This window comes from Apteryx rowi, unplaced genomic scaffold, assembly GCF_003343035.1.
Source record: "Apteryx rowi isolate R43461 unplaced genomic scaffold, aptRow1 scaffold_5, whole genome shotgun sequence".
Taxonomy (NCBI): Eukaryota; Metazoa; Chordata; class Aves; order Apterygiformes; family Apterygidae; genus Apteryx; species Apteryx rowi.
Window position 1 is genome coordinate 4,260,471 of NW_020450760.1, and position 20,713 is coordinate 4,281,183.

General features: G+C 37.6%; 1 long non-coding RNA gene across 2 annotated transcripts in view; it reads right to left on the minus strand.

Annotated features, from left to right (window-relative positions):
* Window positions 1-1,859: 1,859 nt before the first annotated feature.
* The window catches only part of LOC112972728, a 67,025-nt gene continuing 48,171 nt past the window's right edge, over window positions 1,860-20,713 (minus strand). For both annotated transcript variants that reach the window (XR_003255767.1, XR_003255768.1), the window contains 3 exons: window positions 19,955-20,080; window positions 15,784-18,730; window positions 1,860-3,485 (listed from right to left, as the gene is read on the minus strand). This is a non-coding gene — a long non-coding RNA (uncharacterized LOC112972728). The remainder of the gene's footprint in view (window positions 3,486-15,783; window positions 18,731-19,954; window positions 20,081-20,713) is intronic.

Here is a 20,713-nt window from a genome sequence, read left to right on the forward strand (position 1 = left end):
AAGGAAAGATATTAATTGGTCTGATGCAAACCGGGAGGGACACATAAGAAAGGGAAAATGAAGGGGAATATAGAAAACCGCAGTTGTAACTATCTGGTTGATCTGAGCATTATTTTGGACTACTCATCATTGCAAAATCTTACTTCATTGGTTGAAACATGTTTGGGCATGCTATTGATTTTTGGGAAAAAGGATCATTAGTCTTTTATTATAAACTCTTGATTTATACTACTCTCGGTTCATTGGTTCCTGGGGGAGAAAGTTCAATTGATTGGTTGAGCTCTAGGTTTTGGCTGGTTTTATTTTTTTCTCTCACTCTTCTTTTTAGCTCTTTCTTTTCTTTTTTCTTTTTCTTTTTCTTTTTGTGTCTTGTTTGTCTGATGTGATCAATGCAGGGATTTTGAGAACTCCTATTCAAAAGTATCTCAGTGTTATCTAGCTTTTATTCTTATAATTTAAAGAAAAAATATGTTTTTATCTGCAGTCAATACTTTATTTGAGAAGCTGAGTCTCTGTCTCAAGCACGATTATAATTGGCCAAATCCTAACCACTATTAAGAAGTAACTCCACGTTTACAACAGTGCTAATGCTCTAGTGGAAATACTTCCAATGACCTTACTGAGGACAGGATTTGACACAATGTCAGAGATTTAGGTGTGAAGATACCCGCAAGTTCATACAACTTATATCCCACCATTAGACAATTGTTTCTAAAAGTAAATTTCCCAATGTTTTACACAAAACAATTTTAAACATGGCACAAATGCCAAGGGACTTACCTTTGTTGTTAACATATTTTTCACCCTCAACATAAATTTTTCCTCTCTGATGCTTAACAACTTATTTCATACTGAGATTCACTGCTGTAATGTGGAGGAAAAGTTCATCCCCCCATTGTGAACTCTCATTACTGTGCATTTCATAAAAAAGGGGTGAATTTCTATTGCTGCTTATTAAAGCACAGGCCTTTGCATAAAGATGGCCAAAAGTATGATGCAAATGTCATAAGGCTTAGTAACTGCTCAGTGTGCTATGTTGTGCTCCATTCAGGGATCACAAAGAACAGTGGCTACAAACACATGATAACTGAAAACTGACAGAAATTCAGCTGTTGAGTTGCGATGGAGTAAAGATGATTGTTCATGCATGAGTTTAGCAAAATACCTTGCAAAAAGGACCAGAGCAACTGTCCTTTGGACTGTAGGACTATGCATCTTTTAAGGCACAGGCTATTCCTGGAATTTTATTCCTCTTTTAGTTCGCATTCTTAATCTAGAGGAGCTGTGGAGAGAAGGGGGCAGAAACATGTCTTGCCAACAATACCATAAACAAATCATGCAGAATAATTCTGTAGGCTCTTCTTAGATGCATCACCCTGCTTCCTTTGATTCTGATAGTCCCATTAGTAATGTTGCCATTGTTGTGTGATTTATTTAGGGCCTTTGTTTTTGCAATTGAGCTGTACAGTATGTGGCTTGCTATGATCTGTACTAAGGGATACGGTTGAGTACATCTGAATAGTGTAACCATATGGAATGTGGAGGCAATGTGTTATAACTTACGTATCTTCTTTTCTGGAGAATTATATTACAACTTGATTTAATTTTTACCTGATGTTTCACCTATTAAAATGAGACATTTAAGAAGGGGGGGGGAAATTTGCAGCTGCTTGCTTCTCAGAAAAGATCAACTGTTTCTGTAATTAATATGGAAGATAACAATTTAAAATAATGAAACACACATAATATGTTTGAAGAAAGCAGCTTGTTGCTATAATTAGAACTAGAATCAAATTGTTCTGATGGCAAACACCATTTATTGAACTCCATGAATGGAGCAGCTTCAGCAAGCAAATAACACAAGAGGGAAAATATCAGAAACAAGTACATGACATGGAAAAATGAGGCTGACAGGAAAATCCTTAAGTTGAGCTTCCTGAGGCTCGCTCTCCAAGAAGAAGAATAAAACACTCAGAGCAGGGAGCTTATAAACTGAGGGAGGCCAGTGTTTATGGCATAGAACATGGACCTGTGATCAAGTCCTGACAAAGTCACAGATTTCATGCAGTGATATAAGGACAATAGACTTGTCAGTATATTGTATTATGTCCTTTCCACTGCAGTACCGATATACAAGGTGAAAATTCATCTCCCATTCCTCTGAGTCTTTTGCTATTGTTTCAGTCTGCCCTGTAGAGTTAAGACAACTGGTCTGCCCTCCCAGTGATTTCTCTTGTGTGCCTTTACTAACATTGGCTCTCTACTGTGAGAAAGCCTCATGTGAGAATCTCTGTGTTGGCCCAAACTTGGCCTTCTGCTTCTGGTGGATTTGAGCTGTTGATTGGTGATTTCTCAAATCTTTATTCTGATGATGAAGTCTGAAAACGTTGTCTACAGGACCTTGGGGTCTCAGTCGGGTTTGTTCTTCCCTGGGCTTTACATTCTATGCTATGTTGTACTGCAGAAGACACAAGAGAGAGAAGTGTGTCTCCTCCTCTATCATTCCAATATGCAAAATATTTGCTTATTCTGAAAATGAAGCTGTGTTTCACTGGTCAAGAAATATGTGAGCATAGGGGTAGAATAAAGTTTGAGATTCTGTCCCTGACTGAGCTATGTCACTAGCTGAGGAATTACCAGACTAAAATGAAGTGTTTAACCACTGCTGGGGAGCAAATCAAGGCACAAAACAAAACAAAAAAATATTTTGATACTGTTCCCTTGGTTCAGTTTCTGCTAATTAAGAGTGAAACTCTTGTCTGAGATTGATAATGGAGCTGTCAGTATTTTAGGCTATGTATTGTGGAGCATATCCAACCATATTGCTATTGGGAGGCTGGGCAGCTTCTCCCTCCTGTCATGCTGTGGAACGCTTACACGCTGGGCAGTGCAAGCAGGGTGGAGAGACCCCATCCCTTAGCCCTCTGCCTCCTCCTCCTCCAAATAAAACTACGAGGGAAGAGCCAGGGAAAATGTGCTGCATTTGCCTTACATTGTGCTGGTGGCTTAACTGAGATGAATCACTTCATTGTAAATTTGGAGTAGCAAAAGGATTTTACTGATTAATTTCTTCATAATTTAAAAAATAGTTTTTAGCATCATGTCTGCTTTGGGCTGGAACATTGCAACCAATATACAGTGTTCATTACTGGTAAGCATTTGCTTTATTAACAAGAGCATATCTGCATTAGTACTACAGAAGAGAAATAACTGCCATTAGTTAGAGCAGATTACTTTTTTTAATGTAGTTGCTTGTTTTAACTACATTTTCCACATACAGCTTAGACTCTTCAATACTCTTTTATATTTGTAAAAGGTTTAGAACATATCATTTTTTTAATGAAATTGTTGTGTGTTGTTACAGTTTTGCTGTAAGTTTCAATCTGTCCTTGGGCACGTCAGCATCTGATATAAGGGGATCCTGTTCGAAAGGAGACAGCACCATTCCTAGACCTCCATCTTGCTGGCTGTCATTATCACTGAATCTGAAACACACAAGTGAAGATTTAAAACCCAGGATCAGTGAGCAAAAGCAAGGTGCTTAAACCATAGTGCAGAGCAAGTGTATTGCAATGCTTAGGAAAACAAACCAAATAGGTAGAAACTTCATCTCTGAAATAGCTCCCCAGCTTCCTGGAGTGCAGAACAGCTACATGATAACATCTGAGCATATGATAAACTTATCAAACTTCCCCTGTTTGTCTTTTTCCAGTAACCTATTTTTTATTGATGTAAAGTGGTATCAGTAGCTGAATTCCTCCTACTCCATCCAGATATGTACTCACTAAATGGCCCTTGTCATCATGGTATGTGAATGCCTCACACACGTTAATGGATTGTATCCATAAGCTCTCCAGTGAGGGCAGCAAAATATTAGCCCCATTTCTACAGATGGAAAAAAAGGTAGAAGTGATACTCTTGTCTAGTCTGTGAAAACATCTCAAAGGAATAACAGAAACTTCTGAATTAGACTTCACACCCGGACAGGAACTCAGAAGGGAGTGTTGTCACAACCATCTCTTTAAGGGATAAATAGCCCTCATTGTACATAGGGTAGAAATGACTTTCCTGAGCTTATACTGGAAATCTGTGACTGAAGACAGAATTGAACCAAGGTCCCTTGAGTACCACTACAGTACTGTATTCAGTGAGGTTATCTTTCCATTATAATTTCTCTGTAACAGTTATTTAGTTAATAACATGGAGAATTTTCTGTTGTTTTTATTTTTAAATGCATTTCATGCTCCAGGTTCACTGTAGTTCAAGAAAGTCTAACATACATTTTTAAAGCCAGACAATATATAATGATCCTGGAGACAATATTGTTGTCCATGATGTATGAAGCAGAAAAAACAGAGTTTGATTTTCATAAGCTCTAATGACCCTCCTGGGCAGTTGGAAATGTACATTGTTTGAGATAATCAGACAAACTGATTCCATTATAAAAAGATGTATTGTTTCCATTTTATGTTTTCACAAGCATTTTGCCTAATTATTGCTGACATTTCCAACCATATTGTGAAGTTTTTCAGGAGGAAAAGGAGTTTATCTCCATTAAAACTGGAAACAAACTGATGCTAACTGTTTTTATAAACTGAAAACACTAAAATAAAATGAAATGCATTAGAGCAATTAGGAAGAATTATAGCAAAGTCTGTCTCGCCTATATTTTCCTTGTGAAAATAAGATACACCAAAGATTACTATTTTACAGTATGAATCTGTTGTTCTAGAAAAGCCCCCTGAATGTTTTGCATTAAGTTATCTACCACAGGAAATCTGTTATTGTTTAACCCTTTCATATTCCTAGGTATTGAAATATGTTCAAATGTTGAAATACGAATACAGAGAAATAATACACAATCATTTTGAATTCAGTTATTCTTCATGCTCCTAGTTATTTTTTATAGATGTAGATGTACCTATGTAAACTTCTTCTTGGGCTAAAGTACTGTGCAACATTTCTCTACAGTGTGCTTTGTTTAGTTGCAGTGGTTTGAACCCAGTGGTGCAAGATTTTCCAAGTTGTATGCAATGATACTTTTCTGAAGTGAAAGATGATTCAGTAGTTGTTACTGGTTAATCAGCATATCATTGGCTAATCCTATCGTGCTTGTAAGTCATGYTGAGAGCTTGATCACAGTGATATTATGGTAGGGAAAGCACTGTTACTGATTTGTATTACTTGGAAGCAAATTCAGTCTTAACCAAAACAAGACACCAAAATTTTTTTGTTTCCTGTAGAAGGTTGTATGTCTAATACCTGGTTAAAACCAAGGATGGTTCTGCAGATCCTACTTTATTCTAAATAATTTTGGATATAGAAAATTTCAGGAATCAAAACAGGGTCATTTTCCAGGCTTAGCTGCAGCAATGACCAGGTGAGGGAAAGCCTGTGGGATATCTGATATTTCCTATCACACATCCTAGAGCACACTTACATTCCTGCTGGTGCTAATGGGTGAGCCTTAGCTCTTTTACTGTACCAGTCTCCTCTGTCAGTTGCAGAAATAGGCTGCTCACTAAAAAAGGGACGTTCTGGCTGCAAAAATAAACAAATAAGTAAATCCTCCACAGTAACCACAGGCTAGACTTAAACAAATGCTCAGGAGTTGTGTTAATCGCAAAAGCTGACCACTTCTGAAGTTGTCCTCAGATATCAGATTATGTCCTCAGACATTTCTGGTTGTTTGCATCGCCTGGTCCCTGATCTTCTCTGGAGATCAGATCTGTTTATCAATGCATATTTTTCTCATAACAAATTTTCCTAGATTTTCTACTGTTTTTCTAGAACTAAATTTGTTAACAAGAGTTGATACAAGTGTAATGTACTGCCTGCTCAAATGTAACAGCTGCCATTCTGACTAGAGTAAATCAGCTGAAATACCTATTGAAACTAATTACTAGTCTTGATGTTAACTATTACAATGCTCATCTCCCTCAAAGAGGCTCGCAGAGCTCATTTATCCTATTTTTTTTGTAGCTCATGTAGTCAAATGCAGTTGTGGGAAAAGGACATAATCTGAGTGTCTTGATATACCATATACCTTTAAATCTTGCGAAATTTCTATATAACTGGGTTACACAGGACACGCCAGACTGGGAGCTAACACAATTAAATATATGCTGTTAACACAGTCTTGTTTAAAAGTAGGGKTTTTTTTTTAATCAAAATGTGTTTTTTCTTTTCAAAGTAAAAAACTGGCTGTGGTTTATTTTTCCACCAGGCCAAATTGAAACAAGGTAGTATAATTTTAATTAGGATTATTAATCTTAGCATTTACTCAATGTATTTCAGAGACTTTTGACAACTCTATTTTGAGGTCCTGGACAGTCTGTCAGGTTCCTCTGTGGGGGGCTGTAAAGGATAATTCCTCTGTAAGTCCAGGCTGTAGAGTAACTGTGGCTGGTACATTACTGGAGCATTTAAAGTTGAAATGTTCTCATTTGATAAGATCCCAAAGATTTCTTTTTACCATTTCTGAATTGGAATTGAGGAAAAATTTCCGTTTGACAAAATGTTTGTCATTTTGATTTTTTTCTCGATTTAGTACCAAAGCAAATTTAAAAATACTGACATCATTTGGGATGGATATTCAATTTTTTGATCAGCTGAGTAGTGAAAAACTGCAAATTGGTCCTGATTGCTGAGAGTGTTATTGATTTTTTTTTCTGTATCCTTCCTGAATTATATTAAAAAAAACCACCAAGAGTTAGGAAAGAAAAGTAGCAGAATGTAAAATTACAGAAGTAGAAGGCTAATATTTTGTTCCATGTTTTTGTTTTCTGCCTCAGGAAATGTACTGTGTATGAAGCATAGTTTAAAAAAAAAAGATTGTTTCTTTGAAGACAGCAGACAACACAATTTTAGTAAATATAATATTTATAGGACCTTGCAATTAATTTACAAAAATTTTACATCAAAAATGCGTGCTGATGATTTTAGTCTTTAGGGAYGACAATTGTCTCCTCAGTCATGTTTTCATACACTAAAGGCAATTATTGTTGCTTCTAGCTGTAATAAAAAAATAACCGAAACAGATAGAAGTGTCTTGGTAGAAACTGAGCTGAAACTCCCACTGTGGAAATAATCAGAAAATTAAAAGCTCTGCAATCTTGCAAATAACATTGCAACTTAATATTATTGGAACATAACATTATTATCTCTTTTTATAGGGAAAACAAACATAAATATGTTTTCAAACAACACTGATGTTATGGTTTCACTTTATTGGCTAAGAGAAAAGAAAAAAATTGGGGGAAAAAAATAACTTTTTGGAGTTGCATATCAAATGACCAACTGGGAATTTGTGGAAAATGATCAACAGTGGCAGGATTATATTTCTGTCACTGTTGGGTCAGCATCTTCTCCACCAATATCAGTCTCCATGACACCTATGAGACATGGCACATCTGCTATCTTATGGGCTCTAAACTAAATATTATTTAAGTTTGGTTCATTTATCCTCTTATTAGCTACTGTTAGCTTCACAACTGGAACCGGACCATTGAAAACTCAAAAAAGGAAGACATCAAATCATTTCTGTGCCCCACTTTGCTTTAGTACTTTGTCTTTATTTCATGAGCAGGGGTACCTGTTTGCCCTGTTTTTCCTAACAATGATCTTGTAGGACTGATGAGCAGCTGTCTATGATTTATCCTCAAATGAAGAGAAACTTATATCACTAAAATTTTTTTTTCTTCCTTAATGACAAGTCTACTCTTAGATCTCTTTCTGCATTCATGCCCGCTGAAATACTCCACCACCCATAGCGGACAGACTCCTGATCTCATGAGTGTACCAAAGAGAGAAGTGGTACGGCACAGTGAGCTCTGGGTCGCTGCAGCCGCTCAGCATGAGTTACAGCACTTAGCACGACTCCAGGGTGCTTGGGCCACGTGCTGGGGCAGGGGTGCAGGAAGCTGATTGCAGTGGCTGACTGCATGCATGCTTTCACTTTTTGGTTCGTGATGGTTTGCTTTACTGTCGTGAAGGAAATGTGTGCCCACGTGGTTATCTTATCGCAGCTTACAGGAGTGTAATTTCTAGTGCAGGGGTGGTAATTGCGAACTTGATTGTTGATGATCATATGAGCATTTTCCAAGAATCAGAAACAGAATTGAAATTCCTCTTATGGAGGGAGGGGGGGGAGGAGGAGAGGAGGTTCACTGACTCTTTTCCCTAGAGGAACATCAACATTTTATGAAATATTTTAGGAGAAAAATGCAGTGCTTTGGCTATTTTTGTTGACTCTAACCTTGAAAAGAAGAGGGGAGTCTAATCAAAAACCAGCAGCATAAGTCTAAACCTACTGCTTCTGGAGTGGGAGGATCTGGATTTGAGATGAAGATGAGGAGGTAGGCGAAGTAAAAGGTGCAGATGGGATGCTGCTATGAGACTATGGACAGAGTGAGGGGGTAAAAAAAAAAGACCAGGTGCAAGTGGTGAATCACAAAAATATAATCCTGTCACCTTTGCCTGGACATCAACATTTTTTGAAGGCTGTCCAAATCTACTCCTACCATAAAGTCAGTTTTGGAATGGAAAGGAGTATCTTCTATTCCAGGTTTAATTTCCCAGTAACTGGCAATACCTACAGGCACTGCTATCTAATATCTGACAGCATCTAGCATCTAAATATGATAGATAAGAGCCTGGCAGACAGGCAGGGGACTCCCTCCCTCTGTTTATTCATGTGAAATTGGGAGGAGAGAAAAACCTCCACAGGATTTCTGACCCCCTCTTTCAGCTCCACCCCTGTCAAAAGCTGAAACTAATGAGCTGGAAATAGGAAATGTGCAAAATAACTGACACTTCCCTATCTGAACTGCATTCCTTAAGAGTTGTTTTTTTTATTACTAGATAAATGCTTTGACATGTGTATTTATGTGAAGTCTGAATGTGATTTAGATACCAACTACCTGCTGAGCTAGGAATATTTGCTTCCTGCTTAAACCAATATTTTTATTTAAAGGATCTTTAAGTTTTAAAATGCTCTTGGCTTCTAGCTCCATAAATGGGTAACCTTTGTATATGGAATGCATTGTGCACTCCATTTGTTATTAATATAAAGTAATATTTTCCTTTTGCTCTTCTCCATTCTTTCCTTTGTGAGTCCTTTTACTGTAGCAGACTCATGTGAAAAATGTGCATATGCATGTTTGGAAGTGGATGGAAAAGGCTGATTCTCAGAGCCACTGCTTAAAGATGATGTCCACCCATTTGCGTAAAGTAGCAAAGGGTCTTTGTTACTCTTGCAACAAATTATTTGGAGAGGTAGGATATTTCCTTTGTTCTGTGTTTTTTGTATAGCACAACTGAGCTAGAAGTTGTGGATACTGCTTTGATATAAAGAATAAATGTCAATGGCAATGTACAGACAAAACCAATATAATTCAACATTTTTGTTAAAAATAGTCTCATAACTAAGTTCTGTGCTTCCATGGGTGAATTCCTTGACTTTCCACTCGTTGGTTATTCATGCTTAGCTCGGGGAAGGCTTTACTCAGGTGAAGCTTGCTTTAAAATCAGTGGAAAAATCTGAGTAAGAATATCCAGATTTGGCTCCAAATGCAAAAATTATTTATTTTTACATTGCAAAAGAAAGTACTATTTTGGGATCTTCTGATCTGGAAATGTTTGGGAAGCAGCCAGCAGTTAAAAGGCATGGTCCTAATTTGAAATTTCCAACCGAAATCAGGACACCTTTTTCAAGAAAATTCATCTTGTAAACAAAACCATCAGTATAACGCAGGCTAATCCCTTCTAGAATGAAGTCCTCTGAATGCAGATGCATACAACAGGATATTTAGGTTCCTGTCAGCAACACCACTGACACATGTGCTCTAAGGCTTTCACTTAATGTATAGAAGAGGCCAGCAATCTGCAATGCAAAGTTTTGGAGGCAATTACTCTTTCTTTTTAATTTGAGTCCACATTCAATTAAGTGGAGCTGAACTACTCACATCCTTTCAGCCAATTAGTCACAGGCTTCAGATTTTGTTTTGTTTGTGCTTCTTTCCTTCCCCCCCCTCCCCGCCCCAAAGAAATTTTCAGTTCTCRGATTCCCTAACGAACATAACCAAAACTGTCAAAACAAGTTTCTGGGTGTTGATGCTTCAGACAGCAAGCTCTAAGCACCAGATCCACAGCAAAGCAGGTGCGCTCTTTGGAAAACCCGTGGCATTTCGGGTCGGGATCCATTCCTGTGGGCGAGCATCACTGCAGCCACGGCAGTGACAGACCGTACAGCGGCAGGGAGTGGGATCTTTGTGCCGGGGACACAAAGGCATTCACAGCTGGGCTGAATCAGATTGAAAGGGAACTGTCAAGTGTTGTGCGTCCCATAATTAACCTTTTTCAGGTTTCCTTCCCATCTTTTAACCAACCCTCCTCACAGGCTATTGTGCCCTAAAGCCTATAATGATATAAAGCTGCGATGATAGAGCATTGACCTCTCCACTCTGCTAGGATCTGACCATAATATTTTGAGTAGTGGGGATCTGAACATTTGCTAATATTTTCATACCTTTGTGAGATGTAAAAAAGAAAAACCCTCTTGACTTGTCTGTTACATATTTCCACAACAATGAAAGTTAAATGTTATTTATTGGGGTGGGGGTAGAATTCCAAGGTTCATTTTTAATATAATGGTTAGTCTAATAATTCCTTGAAACTGTTCCCCTGTGGTGAAATAATGAAAAGTAACTGAAAAGAGCTGCAAGTACAACTTCTGAGTGAAGCATTATTTTGAAGTATTCCTCTTCTTATGATAGCTTCAAATATTTGTATAAGAGAATTTGTTGTCCTGTCTAGAGTTATAAATTATAAACATAGCTATAGCAGTATCCCTGAATAAGACCCCTTAGGCTTTATGTACTGAGTCCACAGAAACAGCATGATATTGAGCAGGACATTAGTAAGAGATACTTATTCCAGAGCAAATATTTCACTGGTATCTGATATCTGCAGACTGATTAAAAAGATTATTTGCAAAGATATTATACAGAGGGATTAAAAAAACAGGTGGAAGGGGAGTCAATTTTAGGGTTTTTTGTTCTTAAGTTTTTTTTAAGGAAAAAAAACAATGACCTAGATGAGGTTGTAACATGCCTACGTCCTTAGGCACATACATGATTATAAGCCACTAAGCCCAATGAAACAAATCTCATACTTAAAGTTACCTCAAGGGCCGTACTGAATTGGACCTAGAAAGCTAGAACAGTTTAAAAACTCAAGGTATGCCCAGAAATAACACTATAGGAATGGTCTTTCATAGAGAACAGAGATCTAAGCTGCCAATGGGAGTTTTGCTGTTGTTTAAAATGTAATAGTTCATAATAGTTGATTAGAAAAATCAGCATTTTTCATTATAGTCATGAATTTTGCGTAATTTTTTTACTGAAACCATTACTGCAATCCTATAATAAACCCTACTAGTTTTTTAACAATTCCATTCTTTAAGTCTTTTCTGTAAGGCCAATTCAGAAAAAGAGTGCTGTAATCACATCACTTCACTTTTTAAATTCCTTCTCTGACTCCTTTTACCACTACATCAAATAAAACTACCAGCTCTTATCCTGAGCTTGAGCAAACGCTGAACTTCACACATGTGAGTAATCCGACACAAAGGACTGTTCACATCCACATGGTATTGCAAGCCCAGGGTGTCAGCTATTCATTAGCTCCTGCCCTCACGATTCCCCCAGCCTTCCTCTCAGTTCATGAATGCAGGCTGTCCACCCAAAATCAGCTGGGAAAACCACTGTCCTAAAACTGAACCCCCTCCTAACACGATCCCTATATGAAACAGCCAGCTAATAATGTCTAAATAAATGGCCTGGAGGAATTCTGCAATGAAATCTTAGTTCCACTTAATTTAACAGGGTATCCACATCGCTGGCCCAAAGATTTTCCGCTTGATTTTATTGTTTAGTGTATGTGTATTTTACTACTCTTTCCCCYGCTACACAACTTTTCTTCTTCTTTTCCTTTTAATTGTTTTTACACCCACTTGTTATATCTGCATGCATTCAGCATGGCTGAAACTGACTGTATTAGTTCCTTTCATGTCTTCCTCTTTCCCTGATGGATTTAATCATAAATAGCTTTTTCAGAGAATATTTTCCCTAAGAAAGGCACATGTCTAAGGATAACTTTGTGGCTTCTGATAAAGGGACATTGCTGCAAACTGTAAAGACTTCATGAAATCAGGAGGGCTGACAGCAAAGTCCTTTGTTTTTTTGCAAATATCTAAGACCACATAACTGATATATGGCTGGCTTCACATATGGCTTGTCTTTCTTGCCAAGTCTACTGGAAGACAAGAAGACTGATCCAAGAGTTATTTTTTGCATGTGCTTGGAAGTCCTGATCGCAGATTTCTCCTACAGTAGGGGGACACTATTTTAGTATCAGTTTTATTGCACCATTCAGAGATTTAACCCTATGTGCAGTGGCTGGTTTTAAAATAAAAATAATAAAAAAGCCAACAAAAAAACAGTTAAAAACATCTATTTTACTCTTATTGTTAGAGACAAAACTTCCGTTTATTAAAAAGGGAGTGAGGTTCAGCTAAAGTCCCAGAAGGGAAGTTAAAAATAACTTTTTTTGTTTAATATAATATTCTCTTTAAACTGTGTATGTCATAGCCTTCTGTGCTTTGCCTTCCCTTTTGCCCCTGTGAGCACACCTTCTGGTTTGGTCCACTAATGAAGCACTGGGTGATGTGAAAGATCTGACAGACATTAATTCTCACTGGCAGCTCATGTTCTGAGTACAGCATACTGTTCTAAAAAGTGCTTTTCTATATTAGCTACCATGTGATAGCTGTTCGCTGCATCTCCATGTCTGCACTGCATGATAATAATTTGGGAAACAAAGCAGTTCTGTCATGTTTTTTCCTCCTCTTTTTTTGTTGTTTTCATTTTCATTTTTGTTTTACTGCACCTGCACTGCTGAGTGAGTTTTGTTAATGTAATCTTGGTAGCAATTGCTTTGAGGCTGTCATGCCAAAGTGTGAGGTGTGAGAAAGAAAAAGAAAGATCTGTGAGCCAACAAATAACACAGAACTGTAAAAAAAATCCAAACGAATAATAAGTTATTCCTTATAGTCAGACTCAAAAGCAGAGTCTGATACATTTGCATCCTTTTGTCTTGACTGCTGTATGAATATGGGACAGACTGGGAAAGACTTGATCAGTTTTCCTTGAACTGATGGAAATCTCACTGATGTGCAATGGCTCCTCAGCCATTTTTTTAAGTAATTCAAACATCCCAAATGGGTCCAGTGATCCTAAAATGCTGAGCACCCTTCCTAGGGCCAGCTTATTAGAACGGCTATCCAGACAAATGCACAAAATATCCTTTCTTGCCTTCTTTCACTGATGGAAAAGTGAGATTTGTTCTACATCATCTTCTAGTTCCCATAAGTCACTCACTCTAGTGCACTACTCTCCTGACACTACTATCACCAGTAGTGAGCTCTAGCGGGCTGCTATGTCGCACACCTGAAGGAAATGGCACAGACGCATTGCGACTCAGACTGCTTCATAGCATTTCTTTCCTTCGCTATTGGTTGCACATTAATTCAGGAGGAGAAAGGTCTACAAAATATATGACTATTAAGTATAGTGCCTGCTTGCCCRTTTGGGGAGTGAGAGCATCAAAACCTTTTATGACCACTTCTTTCAAGGCACATGTAATTCAGGCCTGTACAGCACTGTGCCACCAACAGCGTTCCTACAGGGTGACCTAAAGACTTTGTGCGACTGGTTGAAAACGCCATAATGTCAGTGGCAGTGCTGGAAGCACAGATCCAGAATGTAAAATCTCATTCATCAAATCAAACCCAGGATAAGCACAGAAATACGAATGAAAATAGAGATTTGTTTCATTCTTTTTAATGGATAAAGATATGAAGAGCCACACATACAAGAGGAAATGAAGAGATAGTGAAGCTGACACTAACTGCTATCACATGTGAACAGGAGCAGCAGGAAATGCAGAAGACACTTAATGTCAACTGCTGTGGAAAAAAGAAAACTACAGCCACTCTAGAAGAGGAGGACATACAGCTATACTTGGCAACTGCTGTGAGAATTGCTAATATGTGTAGCTGGCTGAGACAAGAATGAACCATCTTGTTGGCACCTTTTATGTCAGGGAAGGCAACACAAGCCAATATAAAATGGATTAAGAGGACTTAAATTACAAAAAATATCCAACAACCCTACAACAAGCTTTTTTTTGAATGCACAAACAGTAATTCAGAGAAGCATTAATTGAAATTTCTCATTTAAAGGCTAGTGTCTCAGTGAAAGAAGAGTAAAGGGCGAGATTCTTGACTGTGCATCCCAGCAGACAGGAAAACCAACAGTGGTCTGTCAGACTGGACACCTGGATCTCTGCCTTCACATCCTCATCTCTGAGAAAGAGTTAATAATTTCCGTACCAGCATTTCATTGAAAACAGCTGTATTGAGAATATGTTCTGTATATTGGCTGCTTAGGAAGGACAGAGCACCTTCATGAGATTACCTTGTACATCATTTATTAATTATTATTATTACTACAGAATTAGATCCAGGAGTTCTTGGCAAAGGTGGGAATGGGACTCACAGCAAAATAAAACTGATGGAGTAGAGAGGAAAAGGTTGTATGCGGATAAAATTAAGTGTTTGGCTTGGTCTTGAAAGGCAAAGGTATTATATTTGGTCAAATACATCTATGAGTTACTGATGAAGAATTCAGCTACCCATATATTCATATATTCTAAAGATTTGTGTTGATTCCACTTCCCAAGCATTGATACTGAAATAAACTTTTACTACCTCACCAAAGAAGTTCGGTGCAAACAGCCTGCATTAAATAAGGACAGGTTGTTAGTATGTTAATATGATCTTAAAGGAATTTTGGCTTGATCCTGCCTTTTTTTTTCCTCCTCATCCCAAATGCAATATATTTTTGGAGGATGGTGCTTATTTCGTTTGGTTAGAATTGGAATAAGTAAACTGATATTACATCGTTGTTGGKTTTTTTTCCCCTTTTAATTTGAATGTCTTATAAAGTATTACATGTTATAGTTCATTAGGTTCTCATTGATTGGACACTTATTAGCTTCCTAAGCCTGTTTCATTGTTCTGCTGCTGTGCTTTCACCATTTGGTATTCGGCACTCTGCATAATGAATAAATTACAGTTCAGAGAACGGACATCACCATATGGGGGTAATTTGTACTTTGACAGAAGGACAGGGCTCCTGGACTGGTCCTAAAGGGAAGCTCTGCAATCTTCGAAAATCCCTCTAATTTTTTCAATTATTTACATTCAAAAAGCCTTTTCCATCCCCAGTGTATGCAGATAGGGCTTTTGAATAGCAGCAAGCTGGGGACCAGGCATAAAAGTTCTGATTTTAATTGCAGGGCCTCTAAGATGCAGATGAGACAGTATATACACTGATTAACACCTTCACGGCTAAGGGTRCTTGTAAGCACTTTGGGTTTTTGGAATCCTATGATGATGTAGGCTATTTTAAACCTCAGAAATTTCATGTTCCCTGCATAATATCAGGGAATATGAAAAATAAAGTTTGGAAACAACTTAAATTTAACATTGGCACTGACATTTAGCTGCTATCTGGTCATGCAATCACACATTTTTGCCCACAAGACAAGAGTAATGCAATCCTAATAAATAAAATCATTGATTTATACAGAGAAATGACATACTCCATACCAGCACTGTAGTTACATCCTTAAGTCAATTTTATAGATAAAAATCCTTACCTTTAAAAAGGTTGAAGGAAAATTATGGTCAAGCTTGGAATTCGTAGCACAGCCCCAGAAATGATCACGCACAGTCAGTCTAAGCAAACATCATGCTTTCATCCATCCTCTAGCTCATTTTTCCATAGCACATGCTGCCAGGTCCCTTGAATCTGTCTGTTCAGTCCTGATTAGATCTGCTTGAGTTCTAGAACAATGACTTAGAAAGGGGGATTAGCAATATTTTAAGCAAAACTTTCTCATAATAATTTCTAAACTAGTCTGAAATGTTTTTTCTTACCCGTGTCCTATTTTTGATGTCTTTCTTAGTCAACATCCTGAGGATAAAAATAAATACAGAGCCAAAATATCCAAGCTATTATATATCAAGTAAGTTTTTACACAAACTACTTTATGACATCAGAGAGGTATATTTTAGAAGAACATCTTCTTTACCTATAGGAGGATCTCATGTTTTCATCTAATCTCCTTGACATGCTAAAGACAGCTTTCTGTTTGTGGTTTTTCTCTCATCTTGGAAGTGGGTCCCAAGTTCCTGTTAACTTGGTGGTATCCCAGAACATCTCACATTCAGCCACCCTCACCTCCTGCAAGGAGAAACTAGATTCTTTCCTGAACACACAAGTGGTAAAATTCAGACTGCAGACTTTGCTTTAGGAATGCATCTTAACTAACTTTGATTACTGAGTCCCAACATAATTACTTAGAAGAAGAAAAAGTCACTGAAGAGTGAAGTCACCAATTCATCCTTTAAATTCTTTGCAGATTGTTCACATTGGTTGCCTCGTCAAGGAAGAATACTTGTGCAACAATCATTTCTTCCTTTTTTCCCCTCACCACCACCAGGACCACCTGCAACATGATATCAGCTAAGTCTGTTCAAGCAATTGCTTTAGCTCTTCTTATAAACAAGAGGAAATTCTCAGAAATTAAGAACTGAAGTGTTTAATTGACATCTTTTAAACATGGGATAATCCAGATTGACCCCAAGTGTTAATACCACTGGAGCATGATCAGAGAGAGCAAAGCAAGCAACCTATATTCACATCCATAAGCTCTGGGTGTAATCCACTGCATAGTGAAATAGAATGTATTCAAGACTGACATAAATGACAGCAGAGAAAAAAAAGGGATACATATTTCCAGCCAGACTAGCCACTCTCCAGATGTTCTGTGGCTAATACCTTATTTACTGCCCTTTGCTTATTGACAAACATCAATGATGATTACTTGTATTTCATGGTTCTGACTGAATTCTCTTCCCAGGTAAACAGCAAGCTTCTCTAAAATCACAATAAATAGGACAAAAAATACGGAAGATAGTACTGAAGGCATGGAGTCCTCAAGTACTAAAGGAGTGTTCTGATCCAGACTCATTGTTGGTGCGGTTTCTTAATCACTCTTTGAAGATCTCCCATTTGCTGCCTAACACCATTAAGGGCCAGTTCTGCTCTCATTTAGCAACCTCACAAAAAGCTGTGGATATAAAGTCACAGAAGGTAAATCCACACTGAAGAATAGAGATATTCTTTGATAAACTGATAACTCGCCTGCTGGCCACAACTGAAGGCTAACTAACCAGCAGTCAGAACAGCACAACTACAGTTGCCACGGAAGTCGATGAGCATTTTAACTACATTCAAAGTGGCAGGTTTAACTTTTTAGGTGAAATTAAAGAAACTATAAACGTTCCCTTTCTATCTTTAAATGTCAAAGTAAGGCTAATAGAAAATATTTGACCTTTTTTTTTTTAACACTGTAGCCATTTTAGTTAAAAATGCAGCAAACTGAAGAATTTGATAATTTCTGTAAAATATATTTTAAGGAAAAATAAAAGACCTGACATAGCCTTATGGACATACTTTTTGTAACTTTTCAGAGATCTATTTCTCATAATGTGAAGTGTTCTTTTACATTCTGTCTGTCTCTGTGGAGTTCACAACTCTCTGAAGCTTTACGTAATGGGAGTAARAGAGATGTAAGCCCCTTGCCTGTTGGCTTTTTTACTCAGAAAGCTAAGTTTTAATCTAAAATGCAAGCCACGTGAAGTGTGTCTAGGTGGTTAAATGCAAAGATGCACCAAGGTCTCATTTTTGAACACCTCATAGTAGGTACCAGCATGAAGCTACCAGAAGAATATGCAGGGACAATATCATTTATACAAGAGAAGATGAGAGGGTGTGAATTGCAAAGGCGTTGTGAATAAAGAAAAAAATTAAGTATGAGAAATGAATTTGGGAGACCAGTCACCCACATTGGACAGGTCTCCCCCATAACAATCTTATCTCATACTTTAAGACTCTGATCCAGCTGTCTGCATTAATATGTTCTTCGCTGGAAGCATAGAAAGTTAAAATTAAATGAATATCCCAAGTCTCTAATGCTCAGAAATAATAATAATTAAAAAAAACAAACCTCATTTCATATTCTTTCAATTGCTTGCTGCTGGAACAGTTTTACTAAGTTAAAGTATTGCATAGAAAAAGGATGATGGATAAAAAAGGGTCTGTCCACAAAGGAAATACCTAATTTTTCTGGAATGGGATGAGAAATTTCTTTTGATTCTTGTATTCTTTCATCTTAATATTCAACTTTATTTATATGATCTTGCGGATATTGATTATTTATCTGTCACAGCTCTATCCTCTCAGTTACTAGGTGCATTACAAACAAGAACAACATAAGACACTGCTCACTTAAAATGAGCATACTCCCACACCACAACTATCTTTAAACTATACTTTAAGTTTATCCCAAATATTAAAATAATATGAAGCTTTTTCTTTCTTTTTGTCTCCACAAGTGGCTAGTGGGGCATCACCCCTTCCTGCCCCAAGGGTTTGCCTAGGACGGGCTAGGGTAACACAGAAAGTGAGTCGTTTTATACAGACCAGAGTGGAAACTAATGTTATTATGACAGGACTCTCTCTTCTGGACATACTTCACCCTGCAGAAGAACAGTGTTTACTGATACAGCATTCCTTGTCACATCATTGTTTTAAAATCAACTTAATTTGTGTGTGGACAAGTGGAGTAGATATTATTACTGGTGCAATTAGTGACATTAGGYTGGTTAAATCCAGAGTTCAAATGCAAATTCCCCCAAATGTGGGAATGTTAAGGTTGGGAATTTTGTTTCAAGCTAATTTCCACATTTATGGGTGACTGGTATCTCAACCAATTGAAACCTCATGTTATATCTGTAATAAGAATATAAAACCTCAATTACACTATCATGTGTTATGATAACTTGTAATGAATTAGGCAATATATACAGCCCTATATAGTTATTTTTAAAATAGAGGACATCTTGGTGAATCTATTAGCTACTTGATCTGAGCAACATGCCTCATCATGCGACAAAAATTTGTATCACTTGCTAATCCAGGTACCAAGTGTGGCATTTGAAGAGATCATGTTGCATTAAAAAAAAGTATGAATATTTTACTGCAACACCGAATGTCCTGGGTAACCAATAATTAAACTGTTAATGGAATTTTTGGTTTTACAGGAATAAAATATAGAATCTTATTTGCAAATTATGAGTAAACTATTAATTACAATATGAATATGAACACACAAATATAGCTGATAGCCATGCAGTGGTTTTCACTGAGAAACAGTGTGTTTAGTTTCCCTTGGTGCAATAAACTCAGATCAGACTAGACAATGAAAAACGTGACCTCCTCCGCTAAAGCGGCCCATTTCTCTCTTACAGATTATGCAGCATTTTATCAAAGATTGTTATCAATTCTTCCAAGGCAGAGACCTGACTTTGTCAAAGACTGGATTGCATTAACTGAAGCCCTCACAAGTGCCTCTTCTGTAGCAAACTCTACATTTTAGGGTCAGGGGTGAGCTCTTATTTGAGTAGGAGGAAAATTGTTAATGAAATTTTGCTCAGTGAGCTGTGTCATCCTTTATTCTTCCTGTGCTCCAGGCAGGTCCATACTGTCAAATATCAGAAGAGGCTGGAAATGAGTGACACGTCTTCAAGACCAGAAACAACAGTAACCTTCCAGCTCCTTTTTGTGAAGGAGCAGGGGTGTTGTACATTGCTGTTAAGACCAGAAGTGAACTCTGACATTTTAATACTGTTCTGTTTTGTTCTTCACTGCTTCTTATGGCAGTGGTTCAAACTCTATTTTTAGTTTCCCCAGTGCACACTCACCCCAATCCCTTTAAATTCCAGGACACAAATCCAGATTTATGTTGGAGGGCAGAAGTCCTCTGGTTAGCTCCGTGATTTGTGTTCTGTATGTGCTGAATACTTGAACAGAAGTAAGGATTTCATCTCCTGAGGAAGGGAAAAGAAGTTGCCATTTTATCACTATGTTTGAGATCAGAGATCATCACAGTTTATCACTGTGTTGTTTTTGCTTGTTTTCTATTGCTATTTTGTCTTTTCTCTGTGACAGTTTAATTTTTATAGTACTGCATTCAACTCTGCATAATATCATCCATGCAGAAATGAAGAGACATTTAATGGAGGTCCCAGACATTGCACCRGGAGTAGGAATAGGAGGAAGAAGGTGAAGTGTGTGTCCCTGCTCATTTACATAGACAGAAAGACAAACAGAAGTGCTTATATCTTCCCTGTCTTCAGCTCCTCAGGTCAGCATGGTTTAAAGAACATTTGCAGAAGTCAAACTGAGGGGAAGATAGCCAGAACAGCCCAGGTAAAAATCTCAGGCTGAGCTTGATGCATCAAGACAAAGAATATTTTATATTTTAAGATACAACGAGGCTGAAACTAGAGGAAATGTTCCTTATTTATAAGCCTCGCTTGAGTATGGCCAGCCATTGTTGGTTTGGATAGCAGCCTCCGTGAAGTTATTTTTTCACTCACATTTAGAATTGGTGCAGACATTTCTGCTATGTGTGAGCTTTACTGCAGTTACTCTTGCTTTGATTACATTAAAAATGAGGC